The 25,150-nt window shown below is 41.8% G+C and overlaps 1 protein-coding gene across 4 annotated transcripts in view; it reads left to right on the top strand.

Annotated features, from left to right (window-relative positions):
* The first annotated feature begins 1,496 nt into the window (after window positions 1-1,496).
* Gigyf2 (GRB10 interacting GYF protein 2) overlaps window positions 1,497-25,150 on the top strand; it is a 121,009-nt gene continuing 97,355 nt past the window's right edge. For 2 of the 4 annotated variants that reach the window (XM_040753094.1, XM_040753097.1), the window contains exons 1-2: window positions 1,497-1,608; window positions 8,119-8,184. The gene's annotated coding sequence lies outside the window, so the exon portion shown is untranslated. Of the gene's footprint in view, window positions 1,609-5,463; window positions 5,526-8,118; window positions 8,185-25,150 lie in introns of all 4 variants that reach the window. The other 2 variants (XM_040753095.1, XM_040753096.1) reach the window with 2 other exon arrangements.

Below are 25,150 nucleotides of genomic sequence, written 5' to 3'. Positions count from 1 at the left end.
CTGTCTTGAAAAACCACACACACACACACACACACACACACACACACACACACACACACACACAGAGGGGTGAGGGAGTGAGGGAGGGAGGGAGAGAGAGAGAGAGAGAGAGAGAGAGAGAGAGAGAGAGAGAGAGAGAGAGAGAGAGAGAAGCTTATTTTGACTCACAGTTCAAGAGTATGGTTCACTCTGAAGAGTATGTGGCCAGTCACTTTGCATCCAAGGTTAGGAAGCTGAGTATGATGAATTCTTTGAACGCTTCTGTACAGCTTGCTTTCCCCTTTTCACTCAGTTTAGGACTCCAGCCCATGAAATGGTTTTTTCCCACTTTACCTACTGTGGGTATCCCACATCAATTAACATAATCTTGGTAGCCCCTCACAAATTTGCCCAGAGATTTGTTTCCATGGTGACTCCAAATTCCATCAAGTTGACAGTCAAGATTAATCATCACTCTTCTGAATTTAATGCCTTTTTATATAGTTTGACTTTGAAAGGGAATCAAGACTTAGGGAGGGAGTCAGAGAGGGAGGTTGGCGTATGTGTGTATGTTTCCAGGTATTGAACCCGGGGTTCCCAACAGGCTATGTATTCTATCACTGAACTCTGAGACTCCAGTTTTCAACATTTGATTTTAAGGTAAAGCCAACTGAGTATATTTGTTAAAAAAAGGAAAAAGCTGATGGGAAGAACTATGTTAAAGGGCTGGAGGATGTAGTTCACTGGCTGTGTAAAGCCCTGGGTTGCTCCCAAGCACTGAAGGAAATATCGAGGAACACGAAAAGACTAATGGCGCTAGAAAGATCGTGATGACTAGAGATGGTAGCTGTAGCAGGTTTAGCAACTAGAAGTAGTATAGTATGTCCAGGTAAATACGAATTCCAGGAAGACAGCGGATAATTTCTTGTCTTCTGTATTTCCTATCCGTTATCTAGCAACCCTAAAACAGGAGCACAGGGTATATAGGGGTTGTAGGCACACATGTAGTGAGGCGGGGGGGGGGGCTGTCAGATCTTTAAAACACTTTACAGTTGTCACATTCCAACACTTTAAAATGAATTTCCCCTTCTACCAGAAGGGAAGCTGCTTTGAATTTCAGCCTCGCCATTTGCTCCACGATGGACAAACTGACAGGACAATGCTAGGCCAAAAGCTATGGAAAAGTTTGGAAACCAGCTCCTACTATGTGGTGTGGAGATTTCTGTACTGCAAACGGGCACTGGATTGGGTACACTGGAAGTGAGTCACAGGGCCTCTGGCTGGGCGGGTTCCAACTCCGGGACACCAGCTCTACTCTAGGGCGGATTGGAGCTTTAGCCAAAGGCCCCCCCCAATGTGCGCCTGCGCAGCCGCTGCTCCGCCCTCTCCTAGCCCTGCATCCGGGTCTCGGGAAGGGGCGTGCCCGACCGGAGGGGCGGTCCGCCGAGGAAGGGAAAGATGTCGTGGGAAGCTGGAGTGCAGGGAGGGAGCGAGGCGGGGGTGTGGGCGGGCCAGGGGGCGGGCCTGCGCGCGGGGTCACGTGACGTGCGTGGCGACGTGTCGGCCATCTTGTGTTGTTGAGGCTGAGGATTGACTTGGGTTCTGAGAGACTCCTGTCCCGGACCGCAGGTAACCAGTGGCTCGGTGTGTCTCCCTGCCCGCGGCCATCCCGCGCCCAGGCCCCGCTGTGGCGCCCCGAGCTGCCGTGGCCTGGCGCCCACCGTTGCGTCCCCGCCGTTCCGGCCCGAGCTGGCCGCATGGACACACTTCAGGCTGCCCGGCAGCGGCTGCGGCCGGCTGGGGGCGTCAGACGTGTGGACAGGGCAGGTGCGGGGTCGGCAGTAGCTTCCTCTAGTGCGAGGGCCGCTGCGGGCCAGGGCACGTTCCGGCCGAGGGCAGCCCCCTGCGTTCGCCCCCGTGGCATCGCGGGGGGAAGCCGAGGAGGAGAGGTGGGAGGCGGGGTGGGCAGTGTCAGGCCGGAGGGCTCGCCTTCCGCTGCCCGCTCCTCGGGGCCGGCCGCCCGCGCAGCCTCGGGGTGCCCCGGCTAACAGCTGCTGCGAGCCGACAGCTGCTCCTGCCGGCGCTCCTGCCCGCACCTGCCCCGGGGAGGTGCGCCCTTGCCTTGCCCACCGAGCATCTGGACTGGGGAAGACTGCTTCCACGGCCGGAGAACTGGTCTGGAGCAGGCCCCAGGCGAGGTGGAGTCATGATCTGATCCTGGGACTGAGAGGCTTGGGAAAGTAGAGCCCCGGGCAGCTCCGGGCACCTGAATGTTCACACCGGGTTGAAATGGGCAAGCAGTTTCCCACAAAGCACTCTTGAACACTTCAGTTTTGTAGGTGAAATATCAGTCAGTTCAAGTGAGCAGGGAAGGGAGGGTATGAAAGAAGCAGGTTGTGTGACCGCGTTTGGGAAGCAGTAACGTTGCTTTGCGTTTGTCTAGCACTGTCTCCCCTCCCCTCCCATTTTCTTGAAAGTCAAAGCACTTAAACACACCTAGTGGCTCTATTAGGAAGGTAAGTAGTCCAACATAATTTAAGAAATTAAGGGACTTGAATCCGTGATGGCTTCCTGCCATATACCTTGGACTATAGGTGGTTTTGGCTCAGAGTGTTGTATTTAGGGACTATAGTCTTCTGTAGTTTCTCCTGTTTAGCAACACTGACTTCCTAGATGATAAAACTTATCATCCTTTTTGTACATTAATTTTCGTCTTTTTAATTTTGTGACTCTTACCGGCAGAAATTGCCCGTTTTAGTTAGGATACATACTTTGCCCTCACAGTGTTTTCCTAGTGTAGCAGCATTTGAATTGCTTAAACTAGGATATGTACTTTATTGTCACATTAGAAGATACTAGAAAAACATTTAGAAGTCACACTTGCCTGGAAAAACCATCATTGAAGAGTTAACATAGATGATATTAGTGATTTGCTAGAAAGGAAAAGACCATACATACCTTTTTTGGTACTTGACAGGGACTTTAGGGTTTTGTGGCTGGGGAAGTAGGGGCTATGTATTTTTGGACAAACTTCAAGTACTTTACAGTGTCGTCTATGCTGATGACAAACATTTTTGTTTCTGTGGAGCTCATTTCTAGTAGCTTCCTCTAGTGCGAGGGCCGCTGCGGGCCAGGGCACGTTCCGGCCGAGGGCAGCCCCCTGCGTTCGCCCCCGTGGCATCGCGGGGGGGAAGCCGAGGAGGAGAGGTGGGAGGCGGGGTGGGCAGTGTCAGGCCGGAGGAGCTCATTTCTAAAAACTTCCTGATGTAAACTGATTGAAAGTTGAAAATATTTTAAGCTGCAAATGCATTTAATACAATCAGCCTGCTGCCCATCTTACCAGCAAAGCCTGTAGAATTTCCTCATAATTGTATGGCTGGATTGTGACTTTGTGGCTCTCTGTTCCTAGCCAGCAATGCTAGGGACCACATATTGCTAACTCGGGAAGAAATCAAAATTTGAAGAATGATTTCCACTGAGCCCATGTTGTTTTTACATCATAGTAAAGTGGAAAATCTTTAGTCAGTTCTGTGTAGGGAACATCTATATAATGTAGGAGTAATTGATGTTGAAAAAAAAATAATATAGGGAGAAAAAAACCAAATAACAAAGAAATGAGACAGGGTAATAGTTGTGGGAAGGGTTAATTTTTTAATTTAGTCACCTGGGGAGACTTTACAGGTAAGTTCAGATTTGAGGAAACACCTGATAGGTAGAAGGCAGGATGCTTCAGCCCAAGAGGCAAAAAGGGCAAAGACCTTGAGACAAAGCCAAATTTAGATGGGACCTATTAAGGGCTTGTTGGGAAGAGCATGAGGTTGTCCAATCTGGAGAAACTTGAGTGAGGAAGAAACTGATAGCAGTGTGTCTACACACCTCTTTTGGTAGGAAAATGAGATGGATCATTCACACTGTTCTGGAATCTCTTCTTTTCCCTTGTGACTGTGTGTGTGTGTGTGTGTCTGTCTGTGTCTGTCTGTCTGTCTGTCTGTCTGTCTGTCTGTCTGTCTGTCTGTCTGTCTAACCCAGGCTGGCCTCAAACTTGATATTCTCCTGCTTCAGCCTCCCAAGTGCTGAGCTCTATGGAAAAGGAAAATCAGATTCTATAGACATGAGTCAATATCCCTCTCTCCCTTACATTTGGAAACTCAGGTGTTCATGTATTTAGGGAATTCTAATGAATTATTATTATTACTATTATTTTTTGGTTTTTCAAAACAGGGTTTCTCTGTATTGCTTTGGAGGCTGTCCTGGAACTTGCTCTGTAGACCAGGCTGGCCTGGAACTCTCAGAGATCTTCCTGCTTCTGCCTCCCGAGTGCTGGGATTAAAGGCCTGTGCCACCAATGCCTGGCTAATGAATTATTTTAAAAGTAAGTTTTTCCTAAATGTGATTGGTGTTGGGTTGCCTGGAAATACTTTTCAAAAGGAATGGCCTTTAAAGAGGGTATCCCAACTTCTTGACTGACTGAAGTAGGAGCACTGGTAATGTGGTGAGATGTTAAGACTCAAAAGAGCTAGGAATAAAGCTCAGCGGTAGACCACTTGCCTAGCTAGCATGCCTATGACAAGGTTCAGTCCTCAATACTGCCAAAACAAAACAAAGAAGAATTGGAAGGTTTAGAATGTTTGAAAGTATAGGGAAATGAAGAAGTAATTGCTCTTGGACACTAGTAATTAAGGAATATAATCAAATGAATCGGTATATTAACTCAAATTATTCATAATTGGTTAGTAAAGAGTGTCTTGTAATTCTGTGTAGCCCTGCCTGTTTTTAATTGGCTCAGAGATCCTCTCCCCTAATACTAATGGATATTCTTGGCATGATTTTGCTTGTGTAGAGTGTTTGCTGTTTTTCCCTTTTTCCTTTTCAGACTAGTTCTCAAATTGATATGCGTAATAGATTGGGGAAATTTTTTTCCCTGAGGGCCTTTCATCTTATTTTTATAAATGCTGACTTAATAATCTTTCATTTTAACTTACCTGATCAATTTAGTATTTTGACTTTTGAAGCTTTTTTTTTTTTTTGCTGATGAATTACCTGTATGAAAATTAGTTTTTTTTTCATAGACTTGCCTCAAAGTCACGTGAAGATACAGAAATTGCAAGGTCAGAATATGAATGGAGTTTTGTAGCTAAAGAGGACATAGTGATGACAGTGCTGAGATGGTGTTAACTCATTACATCTACATCGTGTTCCCTTGTTCAGTTTTTGAAATGACATTTCCAAATTATAATGTATCTGATGTCATATCAGTTTGTTCTCATGACTCTGCATTTTAATACTCTGTACATGTATTTTCTTTTTGTTGACCTTCACAAGGGAAGATATGCTGGTAGTAACTTATCTGGGAAGACCTTTTTAGGTAGAAAGATAAATTTTATTCCTAGTTTTTCTAAAAGCCATTTAAAAAATTGCTTTTTTCCCCAGTTCTTCATTAGTTCCTGCTTACTAAATTTAATGTACTTTCTGTTTATTCTATAGTTGGACCAGTCTCATAGGTTGAATCTACAGTTTATGTTGGTGTTAATCTACGTAAATTAGAGGCAAGTTAAATGTCACATTTTCCTTCAGTAGTTTGAATTTTCTTGTACAAATCTGAACCTTTTTCTTTTTAATTTTCACTTGTTCCGCTTTAGCATTTTTAAAAAAATAACCTGTGTGTGTGTGTGTGTGTGTGTGTGTGTGAGTGTGTGTGTGTGTGAGTGTGTGTGTGTGTGTGTGTGTGTGTGTGTGTGTGTGTGTGTGTGTGTGTGTGTATGAATGCATCCATACCATTAATTGAGTACTTGTGGAGGTCTGGACAACTTGTGGAAGTTGGTTTTCTCCTTCCACTATGTGGGTTCCAGAAATTACAGGCTGGCAGCAAAAGTGCCTTTACTTCCTGAGCCATCTTGGTGGCCCCCTTATTAGTGTTTTCTGGTGATGTTATAGAGTACCATTGAATTTTGATGCTCTGAAGAATTTTGTTTCTAAAATATAAATACTTTTTTTTTTTTTTTTTTTTTGGTTTTTACGAGACAGGGTTTCTCTGTATTGTTTCGGAGGCTATCGGTCCAGCCCGGCCTCCAACTCACAGAGATCCACCTGCCTCTGCCTCCCGAGTGCTGGGATTAAAGGCGTGCGCCACCTCCGCCCGGCTCCATTTTTTATTTTGTAAGTTTACTTTCTTTTGTTTAAAAAATATTTGTGAGTTTTGTCTGTGGAGGTCAGAGGACAACTCTGTGGTATTGGCTCTTCCCATCCAACATACAGGCCAAGATCATCAGGCTTAAGCGCAAGTGCCCAAACCCACTGAACTGTTTTATAGTCTCTGTTCTCCCTCCCTTTTCCTCATGTAGACCAAGCCAGCCTTGAACTTGTAACTGAGGATGACCTTGAATCTCTTGACCCTGCCTCCACCAGAGTGATAGGGTTACTAGCCTGTGTTCTCACCCTATCACCCCATGGAGTGCTAGAAATCAAACCCAGAGCCTCATGCATGCCAAGGAAGTACTCTTCATTGAATTAGATCTCTCTCTCTCTCCCTCCCTCCCTCCCTCCCTCCCTCCCTCCCTCCCTCCCTCCCTCCCTCCCTCCCCCCTCTCTTTCTCTCTTTCTTTAGCCCCAGAACTTAATATTGACTAGATTATTATTTTTTAAATTTGTCCTGTTCTCATATGATTGAGAAATAAGCTAATTTCATAGGAATATAAAAACCATTGTTAACTTGCCTTTAATTTTGTGTGAGGTCAGGAGAAAAGGGAAGAAATGTGAAAAGAAAAGAGTATTCCTTTAGGTCACCAAACTTAATTGTATAAAAATTGTTCCAATTCAGTCCAGTAATACTAGCCCTTGGTGATAGAGCCTAGAGGATCAGGAAGGAGTTCAAGGTTTTCCTGTACTACATAGTGAGTTGAAGGCCAGCCTGGGCTACATGAAAGACTCTCTCTATAAAACAAAACAAAACTTTCAAAGTTACCATTCTATAAATAAGAGTTGTTTAATCTAGTTCTCCCTATTCCTTCCCCCTTTAAAAAAATACAGAGTTTATGAGGCTGAAATGATGGCTCATGAGCTAAGAGCACTTGATGTTCTTTATGAGGACCTGGGGTCAGTCAGCACCCAAATGAGCAGCTCACACTGCCAGCTCCAGGGAGGTTAGGCACCCTTTCTGGTCTCTCAGGCACCCCACCACCACCACACACACTTTATAAATAATAAATAGGTGAATAAATACTAAGAATCTTAAATGTACATTTCTTTTTTTGTTTGTTTGTTTTTTTTTTTTGTTTTATGAGACAGGGTTTCTCTGTATTGTTTTGGAGGCTCTTGGTCCAGCACTGCCTCGAACTCACAGAGATCCGCCTGCCTCTGCCTCCCGAGTGCTGGGATTAAAGGCGTGCTCCACCACTGCCCGGCCCACTTGTGGGTTTTAAGATTCTGTTTCAACACATCATTAAAAGCAGGCTATAGGTCAGGCCACAATGATAGATGCCTTTACTACTGGCACTTGGGAGACCTAGGTAGGTGGATTTCTATAAGTTTTCTAGAACTACGTAGTTGAGACCCTGTCTCAAAAACAAATACATCGAAGGCTTTACTTGTTGGATATTTGGTGACTGTCAGATCTTGGAGCCTTGGGTTATTTGCACAGGAATCAAATCACAGTTGTGATGCTGCTGCTTTTTTCCTTCCCTTCCATCAGCTGTGCAGTAAAGGTCAGTACTACTGACTGTAAAGCAGCTTTTAGTGGAAACCCCCAGTTAGTCACTTCCCTTAGGTCCCCAAGTGGTCTTTGCCACTAAATACTTAGGAGATTAGTACTTTTCCATTGCTCTGTAGAGCTAGTGAGATTCTCAGATGTGATGGAGTCTGGTTTGTTGTTGAATTTGTTGTTTCCTTAGTCAGTCTTGCTATACTGTCCAAGTCTTGAATTCCTATGCTCAAGTAATTCTCTTTCCCTTAGCCTCCTGAATACTCCAGGCATGTGCTACTGTGCTGGGCAGGGAGTCTGATTTACCAGATGTTCTCAGTATTTTAGTTAGGCTTGGAAGGTATTTCCTGTAAAATACATTTATTAGAAAAACTTGCTTTTTTAAGTTTAGTGAGATTGCTAGGTTTTTGACATGAATACTTTTTTTTTTTTTTAATTTACAGTGTTAAAAAGACCTGAAAAACGTTTGCTGAAACCTCCTACAGTGAGATAGCAGAACTTTTGAACAGGTAAGTTTGAAGAGAAGCACTAAGTTGAAGATTTATGCCAGTATTCCCCTATTCTCTAAGGATTCAAGCCAGGGCCTTGTGTATACTAGATAAGCGTTCTACTTCTGACCTTTATTCATAGTTCCCCAGCAGAGTTGATTTTTGCTTTTAGGTTTCAGCATTTTTTGGTCCATTTATTTATTTATGAGATTACAGTTAGTGAGAAGAAACTTTACGAATCAGAATAACATACCCTTTCTGGATTGTTCATAGTGTGAGTTTATGTTTTAAACTGTTGTAATGTTTTTTTTGATGACAAGCAGCAGGAAGAGCAATGTTTTGAGGGCATTATGTGCTGACAGGCCAAGGTATTTTCAAAGAACCCAAGAGTTGTTGCTTCATGAGGGACTTGAAATTGGGAAGCATTTGGGAGTAGAATGTACTTTTCTCCCAGCAGGTTATAAGTATCTTCTTTTTTTTGTTCTCTTAGCTGTGTTTCTCTAGTCAGGCCTTTGATGCTTCAGCAAATGGGTAGAAGAAAATGATTGCTTCATTCCTGGGGTCACAGATAAACTTGAGCTCCTCCAGTACCACCAGCACACTGATAACTAGCTCAGGGTCTTAGCTCCTATGAAGGAAATACAACGGATTGCATTCAGTTTGGTTCTCATTTAGTTGTAGCAAGGGTTGGGCTCTAGAAGGACAAATATAGTGAGCTGAAAGTACTTTATTTGCCTGTAAGACTAGTGGTAGATCTCTCTTTTTTTTTCTTCAAAATAGTGTCTCTCTCTGTAGTCCTGGCTGTCCTAGAACCCACTCTGTAGACCAGGCAGCCCTGAACTCATGGAGATCCGCCTGCCTCTGCCTCCCAAGTGCTGGAATTAAAGGCCTGTGCCACCAGGTAGATCTCAGAGAGTGTATAGTGGTAGCTCTTCTAGGGTAGACGCCAATGGAACCTTTTACACATTTTTCCGTTCTAGCATTCTAGAACAATTTTTGTATGTCTTGCAGTTTAGTTTTAACTTAGATGTTCTGAAGATGTAACCATGTTGCATCTGTTTTGGAGAAAGAGGCCCAGTAATTCCAGTGTTGGAAACTTATAGTTCATTAAAATTTTTTAATTAAAAAATTACATTTATTATGTTGTATATGTATGTGAGTATGTGTGTGGGAGTGAATGCCATGGTACTTGTGGTGGTCAGAGGAAAAAAAATCTCAGTTTATGTCTTTTTTTTTTTTTTTTTTTTTGGTTTTTTTAAGACAGGGTTTCTCTGTATTGTTTTGGACCATGTCCTGGAACTCGCTCGGTAGTAGACCAGGCTGGTCTCAAACTCACAGAGCTCACAGTTTATTTCTATTGACTGTGCTTTCATACTATGTCCAGGGATCATTGAACCTAGGGAGGGAGGGCATCAGGCTTGGCAACAAAGCACCTTTTCTGACTGAGGTATTTTGCTAGCCCCAATTGAGTCTTTTAATAAAAGTTGTAGATTTGGGGGTAGGGAAGCTCAGGAAAAAGGTTTTAACAGATGACTTTGGTTTGTGGAAAAATTCATCATTGATTGTTTTTATAAATTAAAATTTTGGTACTTTTTATAGTATTAAACAACTCATGAAGCTGTATAAGATTAGAGGGTTCAGAATTTATACGTAATCCTCATGTAACAGAAGTTAGTAGTACCAGGCCAACCAGGATTAAGTAAATTCTGTATATGTAAGACAGGGTCTCAACAGTATAACCAGGCTAGCTTTGGATTTACAGTCCCCCTTCCTCTGCCTCCTGAGTGTTGGAATTATAGGCATGCACTACCACACTTGGTTTTAAACTTTATTTGGGGAATAGGGTCTCATGTAGCCCAGGCTGGCAGATTTACTATGTAGCTGAGACTGGCTTTGAACTTTCAGTCTTCCTTACTATACCTCCCAAGTGCTGTGGTTACAGGTGTGTGCCATTGGAAACTTTATAGCCTTTGATTCCCTTCATTGTTTTTGAAGACAGGATCTAATGATAGCCCTACTGGCCTTGAAATTGCTATGGAGAATTGCATACTGGTCTGGGGCTCATGTGATCTTCTTGCCTTTACCCACAAATGTTGGAATTAACAGGCACGTGCCACTACACCCAGTTTATGGCAAACCAACCCTCCCTCCCTCCCCCCCCCCCCCTTCTTCCCCCTCTCTGTTTTCTGAGACAGGGTTTCTCTGTGTAGTTTTGGAGCCTGTCCTGGAACTTACTCTGTAGACCAGGCTGGTTTTGAACTCAGCCTCCATAGTTTTGGGATTAAAGGTGCTACTATACCCAGCTACTTTTCTCAGTGGAACACTTGAAGTCTTTTTTTTTTTTTTTTTTTTTTTTGTAGCTTATATATTTGTAGACTTCCAGTTTTCAATAAACTTTTATAGCTGGGCATGGTGGTGCACTTGGTTGGCACAGTCAGTCAGTTCAATCTCTTGAGTTGGAGGCCAACCTGGTCTACATAGTGAGTTCCAGGACAGCCAGGGCTACATGGTTAGATCCTGTCTCTAAATAAACAAAATTATATTGATATGCGACACACACACACACACACACACACACACACACACACACACACACACACACACACACAGATAGATTAAAACCCAAGTTTTAATCTTGGCAGTTGGTTCTTTTTCCATTATGTGTATCCAGGGTTTGAACGTATGAATTTAAGTGTGGCAGTAGGTGCTTACTTAACCTGCTGAGTTATCTCTCTGGTCCATTTTTTTTAGATGTAAAGCCTAGGGATTACTAATGAAAGTGGTACATTTATGTGGCAATAGTCCACAGATCTGACATCTTATAGTCTTTTTCCCCTGGCTGAAGATGTTTTGGTGTGTATGTGTGCATATGTATGGATGCATGCTTACTTGTGTTTATGTACATGTGGAGGCAAGAGGTTGACATTAGGTAGCTTCCTCAATTGTTTTTTACTGTTTTTTTTTAAAGATAGGAGCCCACTTAACCTGGAGCTCACCATGTTAACTTGATTGGCATGTTACAGGTGCATCCACTACCTGACTTTTTCTGAGGGCGCTGAAGATCCAGTTAGGTCTGTGTGCATGCAAAGCAGGTGCTTAACTGACATAGCCATCTCTCTAGCCCAAAGTCTTTTTATTTACCACATTATAGCTGAATTTATTTTTAAGGTAGAAGAGTTGTCTTAAATGATCTATTTTTTTAACTCAGGGCGTTAAGACATACTCAGTTTTGTGATTTTTCCAAAGATTTCCACGTTCTGGGTAAAGCTTTTGATAGTCTCTTTTGGAAACCATGGGCTTGAGGTAATATTATCATGGGACATGGCCATGTTGATGGCACCCTCATTTTTCTTAGGATTTTTTTTTTATACAAGGTCTGACTGTACTTTTGACTAGCTTAGAACTTGCTTTGTAGACTAGGCTGACCTTGAACTCATAGAGATCTGCCTGTCTATGCCTTCCTCAGTTGGGCTTAAAGGCATGTGCCCTCACAAACTAGCTCTAGAATAAGTTTTTATCCTTTCATCAAAAGGAGCACAAAAAGAAATATTTGCATATTATTCCAAAGCAATAGGAGAAATGTTGGTAATAATAATAACTTTTATTAGAGTCATCATTAATGGCTAGCATGTTCTTTTGTATCCAAGTTGTTCTGGGACTAGAGGAAGTCTTAGGAGCTCCAGTCTCTTTAGCATTTCATCTTTAGGTTGTAGAGATGACAATTAACTGACAGTAAAAGCAGTAGTCAGAAAAAAAAGTGGTGGTCAGAGAGCCTTAATTAATGTTTTGGAAACTGACAACTTTTTGGAAGCCCCTTACACCCCTGTTTCTGAGTATAAGAACATGCTCTTCTGCCGGGTGGTGGTGGTGATGCACACCTTTAGTCTCAGCACTTGGGAGGTAGAGGCAGGTGGATCTTTGTAAGTTCGAGACCAGCCTGTTTTACAAGAGCGAGTTCCAGGACAGCCTCCAAAGCCATAGAGAAACCTTGTCTCGAACCCCCCCAAATAAAAAAGAACATGCTTTTCCTTAAAAGAGGGATTACTATGATATGACGATGGAATGGGGTGGGAGTTAGTAATGGAACAATAGTGAGAAATATTGTGTAAAGGAGGAAAAAAATTACTCTAAAACTTGCAAGGAGATTGGAATGTGTATTAGGGCTTTCTAAAGGAACAGAACTGATTGAATATATATTTAGAGGAGATTTGTTAGATTGGCTCTCAGAATGTAGTCTACACAGTTCATCAATGACTGTCTCACACTGGAGAGGCTGGGAATCTAATTGTCAGTCCACAAGGCTGGATGTCTCAGCAGTTCCAGTCTGTCCCTGGAGGCTGGAAGGATTCCTGGGGAGCTGCTGATCTTCAGTCTGCACTGGAATCCTGAAGAAGTTGATTCTGAAGTCTGAAGGGATGCGGCAGCAGCAGGGTAGATGATCTTGCGAGCGAGAGTGAGGACAAGCAGGCAGAAAACAGAGTTCCTTCTTCCAGGTTCTTTCTGTGAATTGTCTGTCACCAGAAGACGCCACACACATTTAGGGTGAGTCTTCCTGCTTCACATAATCTGGTCAAGAAAATCCCGCACAGGGGTGCCCAATAGTTTGGGTTTTAGTTGGTTCCAGATGCAGTAAAGATTAGCTATCACAGTATCGAGAGCCATTTATCAGTGTATAATAAAAAGCAGAGAGACATATGTTTAATTTTCTGTCACTTAATAACTGGACAAGTTAACCAGTTGGCACTTTATTTTCCTATAAAGTATATTCCAGGAAAGTTGTGGGAATCACTCTAAAATGTAAACAATTCCTGGCATGAAGTAGTCAGTCAATGAGTGATAAGTTTTATGATTGTTATTGTAAATAGGTAAATCTAAACTTGTGTAATTTTTAGAACTTTAGTCTTTCTCTTTTTTTAAGTAGGATTATGTGTTTTGTCTGCATGTATGTATATACACCACATATGTACCTGAGAAGTTCAGAAGAGGGGGTTAGATTCCCTGAAACTGAACAGTGATGTGGGTTCTCAGATCTGAACCCATGCCCTTTGTAAGAGCAGTAAGTTCTCTAGCCCTTTGTTTTATCCAGTGTTTGAACTTGTGGAGGTCTTCTGGCATCTTTTTCCTGAGGGCTTAGATTACAGGCATGCAGCACTATTTAAAATTCTATTTTAGGCTAGGCGGTGGTGTTGCATGCCTTTAGTGCCTTTAGACCCAGCATTTGGAGGCAGAGGCAGACCAGCCTCTGAGTTAAAGACCAGCCTGGTCTACAGATCGAGTTCCAGGACAGCTAGGGCTGTTGTTACACAATGAAATACCATCTTGGCCGGGCGTTGGGAGCTCACATGTTTAATCCCAGCACTGGGGATGCAGAGGCAGGCGAATCTCTGACTTCGAGGCCAGCCTGGTCTACAGAGTGAGTTCCAGGACAAACCTCGAAAGCAATACAGAGCAACTCTGTCTTGGGGAGAAAAAAAAAAGAAATCCTGTCTTGAAAAATGAAAACAAAAAAACAAGAAAAAATATCCTATTAGATTTGTTTTTATTTTTATGTGTGTGAGTATTTGTCTGCATGTATGCATGTACACAGCACACATGTGTGGTACCCGAGGAGGTCAAAATAGGGCATTGGAGCCACTGGAACTGGAATTACAGTTGTGAGTTGCTATGTGGGTGTTGGGAACAAGAGCAACAGGTACTTTTAGCCACTGAACAATCTCTCCAGCCCCATGTATCACCATTTAAAGTAGCTTTTTGTTTTTTTGATTTTCAGAATTAGGTCATAACTATGTATCCCAGGCCATGCTGAAAATTGCTGTATAACCTCAACTCCAGATTCAAACTTATAATTCTGCTTTACCTCCCATTAGTTTACTACTGTGCCCATTTTTAAAATTCCACTTTTCTAAGTTTTAAATAGGTGTGCTATTGGGTTCTGATTATATGTAGGCCTTTACATTTTTTAAAAACTTTCTTTTTTCTCACCCTACATGTTTGTTTGTGGATGTGTGTGCAGAAGGACAGAGGACAACTTTTTGAGAGTGGATTCTCTCCTCTCACCATATGTATCCCAGGGAATGAACTCTGGTCATCAGGTTTGGTGTCCGGTACCTTTCTCTACTAAATATTGAAACCTACTTCCCCTCCTTGTGGCTCCCCACTCCCATTTCTTTTCTTTTTCGAGACAGGGTTTCTTTGTATTGCTTTGGAGGTTTGTCCTGGAACTTCCTCTTGTAGACCAGGCTGGCCTTGAAGTCAGAGATCGAGTGCTGAGATTAAAGGTGCCCGGCTCCACCCCCATTTCTGAATTCAGCAAATTCCTTTTTTCCTTTTTTTAAAATTTTGCATCTTTACTTACTTTTATGTTTTGCCTTGCATCTCTCTCTCTCTCTCTCTCTCTCTCTCTCTCTCTCTCTCTCTCTCTCTCTCTCTCTCTCTCTCTCTCTCTCTCTGTGTGTGTGTGTGTGTGTGTGTGTGTGTGTGTGTGTGTGTGTGTGTGTGTGTGTGTGTGTGTAGGGTGGGGTGGGGGTGCAGGTGCTGGTGAGGCCATGCACATGTACCTGGTCCTTGTGGAGGTTAGAAGAGGGTATCCTATCTTCTGGAACAGTAGTTATAGGAGTCTGTGAGCCACTGTGTGGGTGCTGGGAATCAAACCCTGGTATTCTGTAAGAGCAATTGGTGTTCTTAACTATTGAGCAATCTCTCCAGCCCCCAACTCAGCGAATTCTTTTTTTTTTTTTTTTTTTTTTTTTTTTTGGTTTTTCGAGACAGGGTTTCTCTGTATTGTTTTGGAGGCTCTCCTGGAACTCGCTTTGTAGACCAGGCTGGCCTCGAACTCACAGAGATCCACCTGCCTCTGCCTCCTGAGTGCTGTGATTAAAGGCGTGCGCCACCAATGCCCGGCAGCGAATTCTTAAATGTTTGCTTTGTGTCAGGTACTGCCCTGTCCTGAGGCTTGTTCAGTGAGAGGTGTTCAGACAACCCCACAAACTGTTTCAGAATCTCAAGTCTGTCAGTTTTGGAGAAGTTACTTTTTTTTTAAGGTTTATTTATTTTATGTGCATATAAATGTTTTGCCTGCATGTATTTTTGTGTACTACGTGTATGCAGTGCTCAAAGAGGCTAGCAGAGGCTGTTGGAAATCCTCTGAAACTGGATGGTTTCGAGCAGCCATGTGGGTGCTGGGAATTGAATTGTTTGGAAGAGCAGCCATTGCTCTTTAATTGCTGAGTCAACTCCAGCCTGAGAAAGATAGTTTGATTATTAGGCCACATTGATCTTTTATGTCCCTTGATAAGCTTTCCAAGGTCCATACTTGTGTTGTGTGTGGTGTTTATGTGTTCGTGCATGGATTGGTGCACACCTGTGTTTGTGAGTTTTAATTAATTTTTTGAGGCATAGTCATGCTATGTAGCCCTGACTCACTGTGTAGACCACACTGTCCTTAAACTCCTGAGCTCCTCCTATCTCTTGAGTACTGAGATTATAGTTGTATGTCATTGTGTCTGTTTGTTTTACTTTTTTTTTTTTTTTTGTTCCTTCGGGACAGGGTAGCTCTGGAGCCTGTCCTGGAACTCACAGAGATCTGCCTGCCTCTGCCTCCTCTAAGCCCTGGGATTAAAGGCATGTGCTATCACCACCAACTTGTTTTACATTTATTATGTTTTCCTTTTTCTCTGAGAAATATGCTAATCTTGCAGTGCTGGTGATTAAAGTCAGGGCTTTGGACATGCTAGGCAAGCACTTTACTATTGCCCCATTTCCAATCCATTTTGATCTTAAGACCTGCCTTAGTCTGATTTGTGCTGAAGTAACAGAATACTCAGGTGTGTACCACGATTCTTTTGTCTTTTGTTTTGGCCTGGGAATGTGAAGAGCATGGTACCAGCATCTGCTTAGGCTTTTATTTAGGCTTCATCATCCTATGGTAGAAGTCTAGAGGGAGAGAGCAAGGGCAAGAGGGAAGGATACTTGCTTTTATAGTGACCCCCACTAGTCATGACTAACCGTATCCCTGGTTAATGGCATTAATCTGCTCATGAGAGCAGAGCCCTCTTAATCACCTTTTGTGACTATTGTATTGGAAATTTCCAGCACATGAATTTCGGGGGATATATTTATTCAAACTGTACCAGGATCTGTTTAATTTCAGATTCAAATATCCATAAAAAATCTCTCAGTTGTTTTTCTTGTAGTAATAGTCTCTTGGTTCTCTTTGAACAAATGACCCAACTCAGATAACCATATTTGTCTGTTGACTATTTTTTGTTGTTGTTCAAATTAAAATAATCTTTAGCCAGGCGGTGGTGGCACACACCTTTAATCCCTTGTACTCCAGAGGCAGAGTCAGGTGGATCTCTGAGATCAAGGCCAGCCTGGTCTACAGAGTGAGTTCCTGGACAGCCAGGATTGCTTCACAGAGAAACCGTGTCTTAAAACAAACAAACAAGACAACAAAATCTTCCTTGGGGGAAAAAAAGGCAGTTTAGTTGATCTCACACCTCTTGAGTTGTGTCTTTCTAGGTGATACTGGTTTGTAAAAGTTAGTGCTTTCTGTTTATTTCCTGTTTCATCAAACAGATTAAAACAAATGCACAATAGTTTTTTTCTGATTTCTTTAAAAAGGGGCTATTTACCTCTTTACATGCTGCTGGCAATGAAGACTAGACTTGCTGCTAGTGAAGTTTGTTGTACTAACTTGATTGTTGTCACAGTGTCAGTGATAGTACTCTTCATTGCATGGTTATTAGTAAAAGTGCTAACACAGAGTAAAAGGCAAATAATATTTTAACAGTACTATCTATGGTGGAAATATTTTGACATTACCGATATTCAGTGTTATAATTTACACCTTTACCAGAATTTTAATTTTGTTGGCCTCCTCTTTTTGAGACAGGGTTACAAGATTCCAGGCTGGCCTTGAACTTCTGAACTTTATGTTTCCCCCTTCTCAGTGCCAGGATTTCCTTCTCTCTCTCTCTCTCTCTCTCTCTCTCTCTCTCTCTCTCTCTCTCTCTCTCTCTCTCTCTCTCTCTCTCTCTCTCTCTTTCTTTTTTTCTTCTCCCTTATTTTGGTTTTTCAAGACAGGGTCTCTGTATTGGAGCCTGTCCTGGAACTCGCTCTGTAGACCAGGCTGGCCTTGAACTCACAGACATCCACCTGCCTCTGCCTCCTGAGTGCTGGGACTAAAGGTGTGTGCCACCACTCCCCGGCATCAGAATTTCTTATATGTATTCCTTACTGTGTGATGCTAGGGATTGAACCTGGGGTTTTGCACGTGAAAGGTAAACACTATGCCAACTAGGCTACATCTCTAGCCTTATGCATTGAGTTCTTAAAAATGATTTAAAATTGTTTGAATTTTAATATACGTATCGTTGATGTTTAAATTTTGTTGTTGCTAGAGATTGAACCCAGGGCCTTATACAAGCTAAACATGCTATTATTACGGGTTAGAAACCTGAAGGTTTTTAGGACTGAGTAGGTACAGAGTTATGGAAGTTATGATCAGTTATAATTTCTTTAAAAATAGTCTCCAGTACTGTTCACCAGAACTTGGGTTGTGATGGACTATTCTTTAGTCATTATGGACCAAAACAGTAGGTATACACAAGTACGTTTATTGAGCTTGGAGATGTGGCTAGTGTGATTGAGGAACTTTTATTTATTTACTTAATAGTAGTTAGTAGTTCAGGCTTGACTGGAACTTGATGTGTAGCTTGGGCTTGGGTTGTCCTTGAACTTATAGCAATCTTCTGCCTCTGGCTAAGACTGTAGGAGGGAATGTGTAAATCACACTTTATATTTAAATGTTAAAAAAATGGCTGTCACTGTAGCTCAGTAGTAGGATCTGACATGCCCAGATCTTGAATTCCATTCCTAATACCACCAAAAAAAAAAAAAAAACTCCAAAAAGCAAGAATTAAATACAAAAAAGTTAACCTTTTAAAGTTATAGCCTTATTTTCTTTTGTTTTTATGATAGGCTTTAACAGTTGTAGATTTACAGACAATTGAGAGGATCATATAGGGATTTCTCCCATGTTGACATCATTGTTTTTATGATACATTATTATTATAGTAAGCCAATATTGACACCTTGTTAAAAATCTATCATTTATTCTTTTCCTGTTTAGTTTTACCTAGTTTTTTTTTTTTTTCCTTGTTGAAAGATAACGCTAGTGATGTTATGGTATTTAGTCTTTAGTCTTCCTTTTTTTTTTTTTTTCGAGACAGGGTTTCTCTGTATTGTTTTGGAGGCTGTACTGGAACTAGCTCTGTAGACCAGGCTGGCCTTGAACTCACAGAGATTCTTCCTGCTTCTTTGTTTTTGATGCCCTTGATGAGTTTGGTACTGGTCAAGTGTGTTTGTAGAATGTCACTGTGTTAGAGTTTGTCTGGTGTTTTATGATTTGATTGGGGTTGTGGGTTTTTAGGAAGGTTACAGAGTAGAACATGCCATCTGTACCATAATATGAGAACACTTAGGAGGTACAAGAGGCAGATGGATCTCTAGAGTTCAAGGCTAGCCTGATCTACAAAGTGAGTTTCAGGGTATTTGAGGCATAATGAGACCCTGTATCAAAAAAAAAAAAAGAACACTGATACGATAGCATGGTTTATCTATCACTCTTGATGGTCATCTTGATGAATTTGCCCATTGTAGTTATTTCTTTTAAATTAAGCCATATTTACTTTGTTTTCCTTCTTTCCCCTCCTTCCCTAAACCCTTCCCGCATACCTCCTCTCCTGAAAATTTATGGCCTCCATTTCTTTATTTTACACATGCACGTATGCACTCACACAGAGTCTCTATAATGCCACTTGTATTCCTTCTTGAGGAACTGATTTTTAAATTAAATTATTATTATTTTTTGGCTTTTCAAGACAGGGTTTCTCTGTATTGCTTTGGAGCCTGTTCTGGAACTCACGGAAATCTGCCTGCCTGCCTCTGCCTCCCGAGTTCTGGAATTAGAGGCATGCACCACCAATGCTCGGCCTGAATTAATTTTTTCTGGGAGCACTTATTCTAAATAAGTTTAGTTAAAAAAAAATCAACTTTTTTGGGGAGGGGCCTGGTGAGACAGCTTAGCAAGTAAGGGTGCCTGCTGCTAAGCCTGAGTTCAATCCCAGGGATCCACATGGTGGAAGGAAAGAATCAACTCCTGCAGTTTGCCCTCCTCTGACCTCTACACATGTGCCCAAGGTATGCATGTATCTGCACACACACATACATAACCCGGAATAACTAAAATAGAATAAAAATTAACCATTTTGAAGATTGCTGTGAAACTTCTTGCTGCTTACATGCTGAGTAATGAATTTGATTTCCAGAACTCATGTTAAAAAAAGGCCAGGAGTGTAATCCTCTAATGCTGGTCAACTAGCCCAGTAACCCCCTCCCCCCCTCTGTGTGTGTGTGTGTGTGTGTGTGTGTGTGTGTGTGTGTGTGTGTGTGTGTGTGTGTGTGTGTGTGTGTAACTCTAATCCATTCAGTGAGTGCTGGGATTATTCAGCTAGTTTTTTTGTTTGTTTCTGGTGTGTATGTGTATGTCTGGAATTTGGGAATGTAGCCCAGGCTAGCTATGAATTTGCAATCCTTTTGTCTCACCCTCTGATCCCTGAGATTAAGAGATGCATGCATTGGACACAGCTTTTTTAAAATTTAAACACCACCTAAATTATAGTAGAACTCTTAATATCTGTCTATCTCTGTATTTTTGGTTTTTTGAGGCCGGGTTTCTCTGTGAAATAGCCCTTAGAACTCCCTTTGTAGACCAGGCTGGCCTTGAACTCACAGGGATCTGCCTGCTTCTGCTTCCTGAATGCTGAGATTAAAGGCATGCACCACTACTGCCTGACTTAATTTTATTATTTTATGGGTAGGTTTTTTTTTTTTTTTTTTTTTTTTGGTTTTTCGAGACAGGGTTTCTCTGTGGCTTTGGAGGCTGTCCTGGAACTCGCTTGGTAGTCCAGGCTGGTCTCGAACTCACAGAGATCCGCCTGTCTCTGCCTCCCGAGTGCTGGGATTAAAGGCGTGAGCCACCAACGCCCGGCCGGGTAGGAGTGTTTTGCTTGTATGTATGTCTGTGTACTATGTGTGTGCCTGAATCCCTTGAAACTGGAGTTATAGATGTGTAAGTCACCATTCAGGTGCCAGGAATCTAATCCCAGTTTTCTGTGAGAGTAGTCTCAGTGCTTTTAAGGACTGAGCTATCTGCTTTCTTTTGCTTATACATATACAAATAAGTAGGTTTCAGCATGTTTTTATGTGTATGTGTATGTGTCTGCATGCATGTCATGGTATACCTCTGGAGATCGTGCTCCTAACCATCCATCTGGAGGCCAGGATCTCTCTGTAGCTTTTGTTTTTGTACTTCTGTCTCACTTAAAGAACATGGGGTAGGTACTATCATGCCCAGCTTTTATGTGAGTTATGGGGATTTAAATTTAGGTACTTATGCTAGGGAGACAAGCATTTTATCCACTGAGTCCTCTTCCTCTTCGTAGCCAATAACTTTTTTTTTTTTGGTTTTTCGAGACAGGGTTTCTCTGTGGCTTTGGAGGATGTCCTGGAACTCGCTTGGTAGTCCAGGCTGGTCTCGAACTCATAGAGATCCGCCTGCCTCTGCCTCCCAAGTGCTGGGATTAAAGGCGTGTGCCACCACTGCCCGGCAATCTCTGATTTTTTAATAGAAGAGCCTGGCTAACATTTGGTTTTTCGAGACAGGGTTTCTCTGTGGCTTTGAAGGCTGTCCTGGAACTCGCTTGGTAGTCCAGGCTGGTCTCGAACTCATAGAGATCCGCCTGCCTCTGCCTCCCAAGTGCTGGGATTAAAGGCGTGCGCCACCAATGCCCGACCGTAGCCAATAACTTTTGTTGTATATATAAATGACAAATCTGATAGGAAAAGAATTATCCATAGTTTCATTATTCAAAGTAAACAGTGGACTGACATTATGGCTTAGTGGGTGAAGGTGCTTTCTGACGAGCCTGACTACATGAGTTTGATTCCCAGAATCCACTTGATGAAAGGAGAGAACTGATTCCTGGATGTTGCTTTCTGAGTTTCACACTCAAGCCGTGGCATGGATCTACATGCATGCTCAGGCTGGTCATATAGCTTAACAGGGAAGGGTGATTGTCACCAAGTCTGATAATCTGAGTTCAATTTCTGGGACTGGCATGCCTTTCCCCAAACAGGTAAACACATGTAATTTCAAAACAAAAGTAAACACCACTAGTTTGGGATACACATATGAGTGTGTTAGGGGTAGTCTATTCTATGACTTCCACTTAGTCCTTATCATGCTTGTTTTTACTCAGTTGCTTTTGCTGGGCTGGAATCTTTACTAGGGATTGTTATTGTAGTACTTATCCTTACTATACTTTGGTAGTCTTGTTAGTTGTTACCAGATAATGTTATCTGAATGTATTAGGTTTTTATATTGTGTCACAGAAAATATTTTATACATTTCCTGTAGAAAACCTAACCTTAAATATTTCTGTACATGAATGCTATTCTCTAGAAGTTGGGACTACTGGAAAAGAGGTAAGATATTAATTAGAAGAACTCGGGAGAGGGACATCCTTTCCTTTCAGTTAGTAATAATGTTCCTTCTGATAGGAAAAATGGCTTGGAGTTTAAAATACTCAGTCAAAATGTTCCTTTTCTTCCAAAATAGATTCCTTTTATTGGAAGAAAAAGTGCAAAGTAAAAGAAAAACAGGTCCCATATAAACTTTGAAGATTTGGTATCTTTTTTTTTTTTTTTTTTTTTTGGTTTTTCGAGACAGGGTTTTTCTGTATTATTTTGGAGACTGTCCTGGAACTAGCTCTGTAGACCAGGCTGGCCTCGAACTCAGAGATCGCCTGCCTCTGCCTCCCAAGTGCTGGGATTAAAGGCGTGTGCCACCACTGCCCGGCAATCTCTGATTTTTTAATAGAAGAGCCCGGCTAACATTTGGTATCTTACAAGTTGTTTGAGTACAGGGTGATAGTGATGCACGCCTTTGTATTTGCTTTTTTATTAGTGATTACATGGGACTTTATTAGTTTAAAATTCATTTGAAACTATTTGTGACAGGACAGTATAAGAGATAGACTAATAGCAAATGCTTTGTTTAATTTTTTCTTTTTGAGACAGGGTTTCTCTCTATTGCTTTGGAGGTTGTCCTGGAACTCGTTATGTAGACTAGGCTGGCCTTGAACTCACAAAGATACGCCTGCCTTTGCCTCCCGAGTGCTGGGATTAAAGGCGTGGGTGTGGCCTGGCTTGTTTAAATTTTTTTGGAGCAAGGTTTTGCTGTTTCCCTAGACTTGCCCAAAACCCATGCTCCTTCTATGTTAGCCTTCTGAGCTGTACTTGTAGATAAGCACTACCATGCCCAATGGGAAGTAGGTGTTGGGGTATTCCCTACAACCAGGCATTCTCTTGTTTATGTTTGTGTATTCTTTCAATGTGTGTGTTGTTTTGAACATATGAACATAGGTTCTTTTCAGAAAAACTTTAATGTTTTTAAGTTAAAGAATCTCTTAGGTTAGTCTTCTGTTTTAAAAACTTTTAGTTCTAAGATAGTAAATTGGTCCTGATTTAAAAAACAAAACTTAGAATGTCACAAATATTAAGGGTTAAATTTGCTTATTGAATACAATGTAGAACATTTGTGTTTTTTTAAAATCTCATTATAAACTGTCGTCAACACTGTAGCCCTCTGAGGTTGTACTTTATGCACTAGCTGTAGGATGAGCTGCATGTATTAGTGTCTGAACAAGGCTGCTCTCCTGTTGCTCATTTCCTGTTGCCTTTGTTACTATACTCTTTAAACCTTCATTCAGTCTTACGTTCTACATTTAAAATCTTGCTTCTTTTTTGAGAGCCATTGAGTTTCTTTATACATATACATACATATACACATGCACATATTTGTTTGTTTATTTGGTGTGTACAAGTGTTTTGCCCTTGTATGTCTATGTATCATGTACATGTCTGGTGCCCACAGAAATCTGAAGATGGTATTGGATCCCTTGTCACTGGAGTTATAGATGGTTGTAACCCAAGTGGGCATTGGAATTTGAACTCAGGTTTTCTAGAAGAACAATCAGTGCTCTTAACCATTGAGCTGTCTCTCCAGCCCCTTTAGTTTCTTGAATGAAGTGCTCCTCCATAGCCCAGAACCCATCAGGGCCTGATATTTGATAGGCATTTGATAAATAGAATTTGAACACCGTTGTCATCATATTGTAAAATAGATGTTGCCTTTGCTTTAAATTTTACAAATTTAAGCTCTATTAGCCCACTTGCAGATGAATAACATTGACAGTCTTGACTTTTTGGAAACTGATTTGTTCATGTTAATTTGTGGTTGTTTAGCTTTTGGGATACTGTAGTAGTTCTGATCAATGATGGTCCCCACCTTTTTTGTGTGTGGGCAAGGAATTAACTCAGGCCTAACATATGTTAGATAGGAACTCTTCACCAAGTTACACAGTCCTCTCCCTTCTAAAATCCTTAATGTATTCTTAGAATTTTTTGGATTTGTTACGTGTGTGTGTGTGTGTGTGTGTGTGTGTGTGTGTGTGTGTGTGTGTGTATGCTTGTGTGCCAGAGACTGATTGCTAGTCTTTATCCTATTGCTTCTTTCTACTGTGAATCTGAGTATAGGATAGAGTCCTTGTCTTTGTGTCTGTCCGTGTGTGCAGGTTCATATTTGTATGTCAGATATGTTTATATATGTATACTTACATGTAGATGTCAGAAGACAACCTCAGCTGTTACTCCTTAAGAATTAATTACATTTTTAAAAAATTTATTTGTGCCTCTGTGCATGTATGCAAGTGTGTATATGTGTTATAGTTCACATGTGGGAGTTGAGGACACCTTACAGGATTTAGTTCTTGTATACTGTGTGGGTTCTAGGGAACAAAATCAGGCCCTTGGGCTTGGCAACAGTTGCCTTTCCAGATTGAGTTCATTCATCTGTCCCTCCCTCCCTCCTTCCCTCCTTCCCTCCCTCATGTATACAGTGTTCTGTCTGCAATTATGCCCGAATGCCAGAAGAGGGAATCAGATCTCATTATAGATGGTTATGAGCCACCTTGTGGTTGCTGGGAATTGAACTCAGGACCTCTAGAAGAACAACCAGTGCTCTTAACCTCTGAGCCATCTGTCCAGTCCTCTTTTTTTTTTTTTTAAAGACAAGGTCTTTCATAGGCCCAAGATCATAGATTAGGCTAGACTGACTGGCCAGTGGGCCTCAGGGATCAATTTGCCTCTGTCTACCCCCCACTGGGATTCCCAATATACACCACAATTTCTGACTTTAAAATATGGATTCTGCTGGGCATTGGTGGCACACACCTTTTATCTCAGCACTTGGGAGGCAGAGGCAGGCAGATCTCTGTGAGTTTGAGGCCAGCCTGGTCTACAGAGTGAATTCCAGGACAGGCTCCAAAGCAATACAGAGAAACCCTGTCTTGAAAAACCAAAAAAGTAAAAATATTAAAAAAAATTGGATTCTAAGGTTCGAAATGGTCCTATCAGTTATAAGGCATTTTAGTGACTGAGCCACCCCCCTCCCCCCTCCCCGTCTCTTACAAACTTTAGCTGATTTAAGGGTATAAGTGAGAAGTTAAAAGTAATAGCATGAGACAGGAAGTGAGCACCTGTCTAGCATGCAGCATGCTATGCCTTTGGTGAACACTGCCCCGACTCCCCAGACTCCATCACAAAAATGGCAGTATGGAACCTTTATAGACTGCTATATTGAATGTACAGTATGTATAATGTTAAACTTACTTTATAGAACTTGAAATGGGTTTCTCTAAAGTCACTATATTAGATGATCTTGGTCATACACTCCTGTAATTCTAGTATTTGAGAGACAGAGGATAGAGGATAATGACCAGCCTAGCCTACTTGGTGAGACTATGCCTCAAAACAGGGATCATTGTCTTATATGTCATTTTAAGTAGCAACTGATTTTGGGAAT

This window comes from Mesocricetus auratus, unplaced genomic scaffold, assembly GCF_017639785.1.
Source record: "Mesocricetus auratus isolate SY011 unplaced genomic scaffold, BCM_Maur_2.0 Super-Scaffold_100010, whole genome shotgun sequence".
Classification (NCBI taxonomy): Eukaryota; Metazoa; Chordata; class Mammalia; order Rodentia; family Cricetidae; genus Mesocricetus; species Mesocricetus auratus.
The sequence above is the reverse complement of the archived record's forward strand: the minus strand, read 5'-3'. Positions and strand labels throughout refer to the sequence as shown.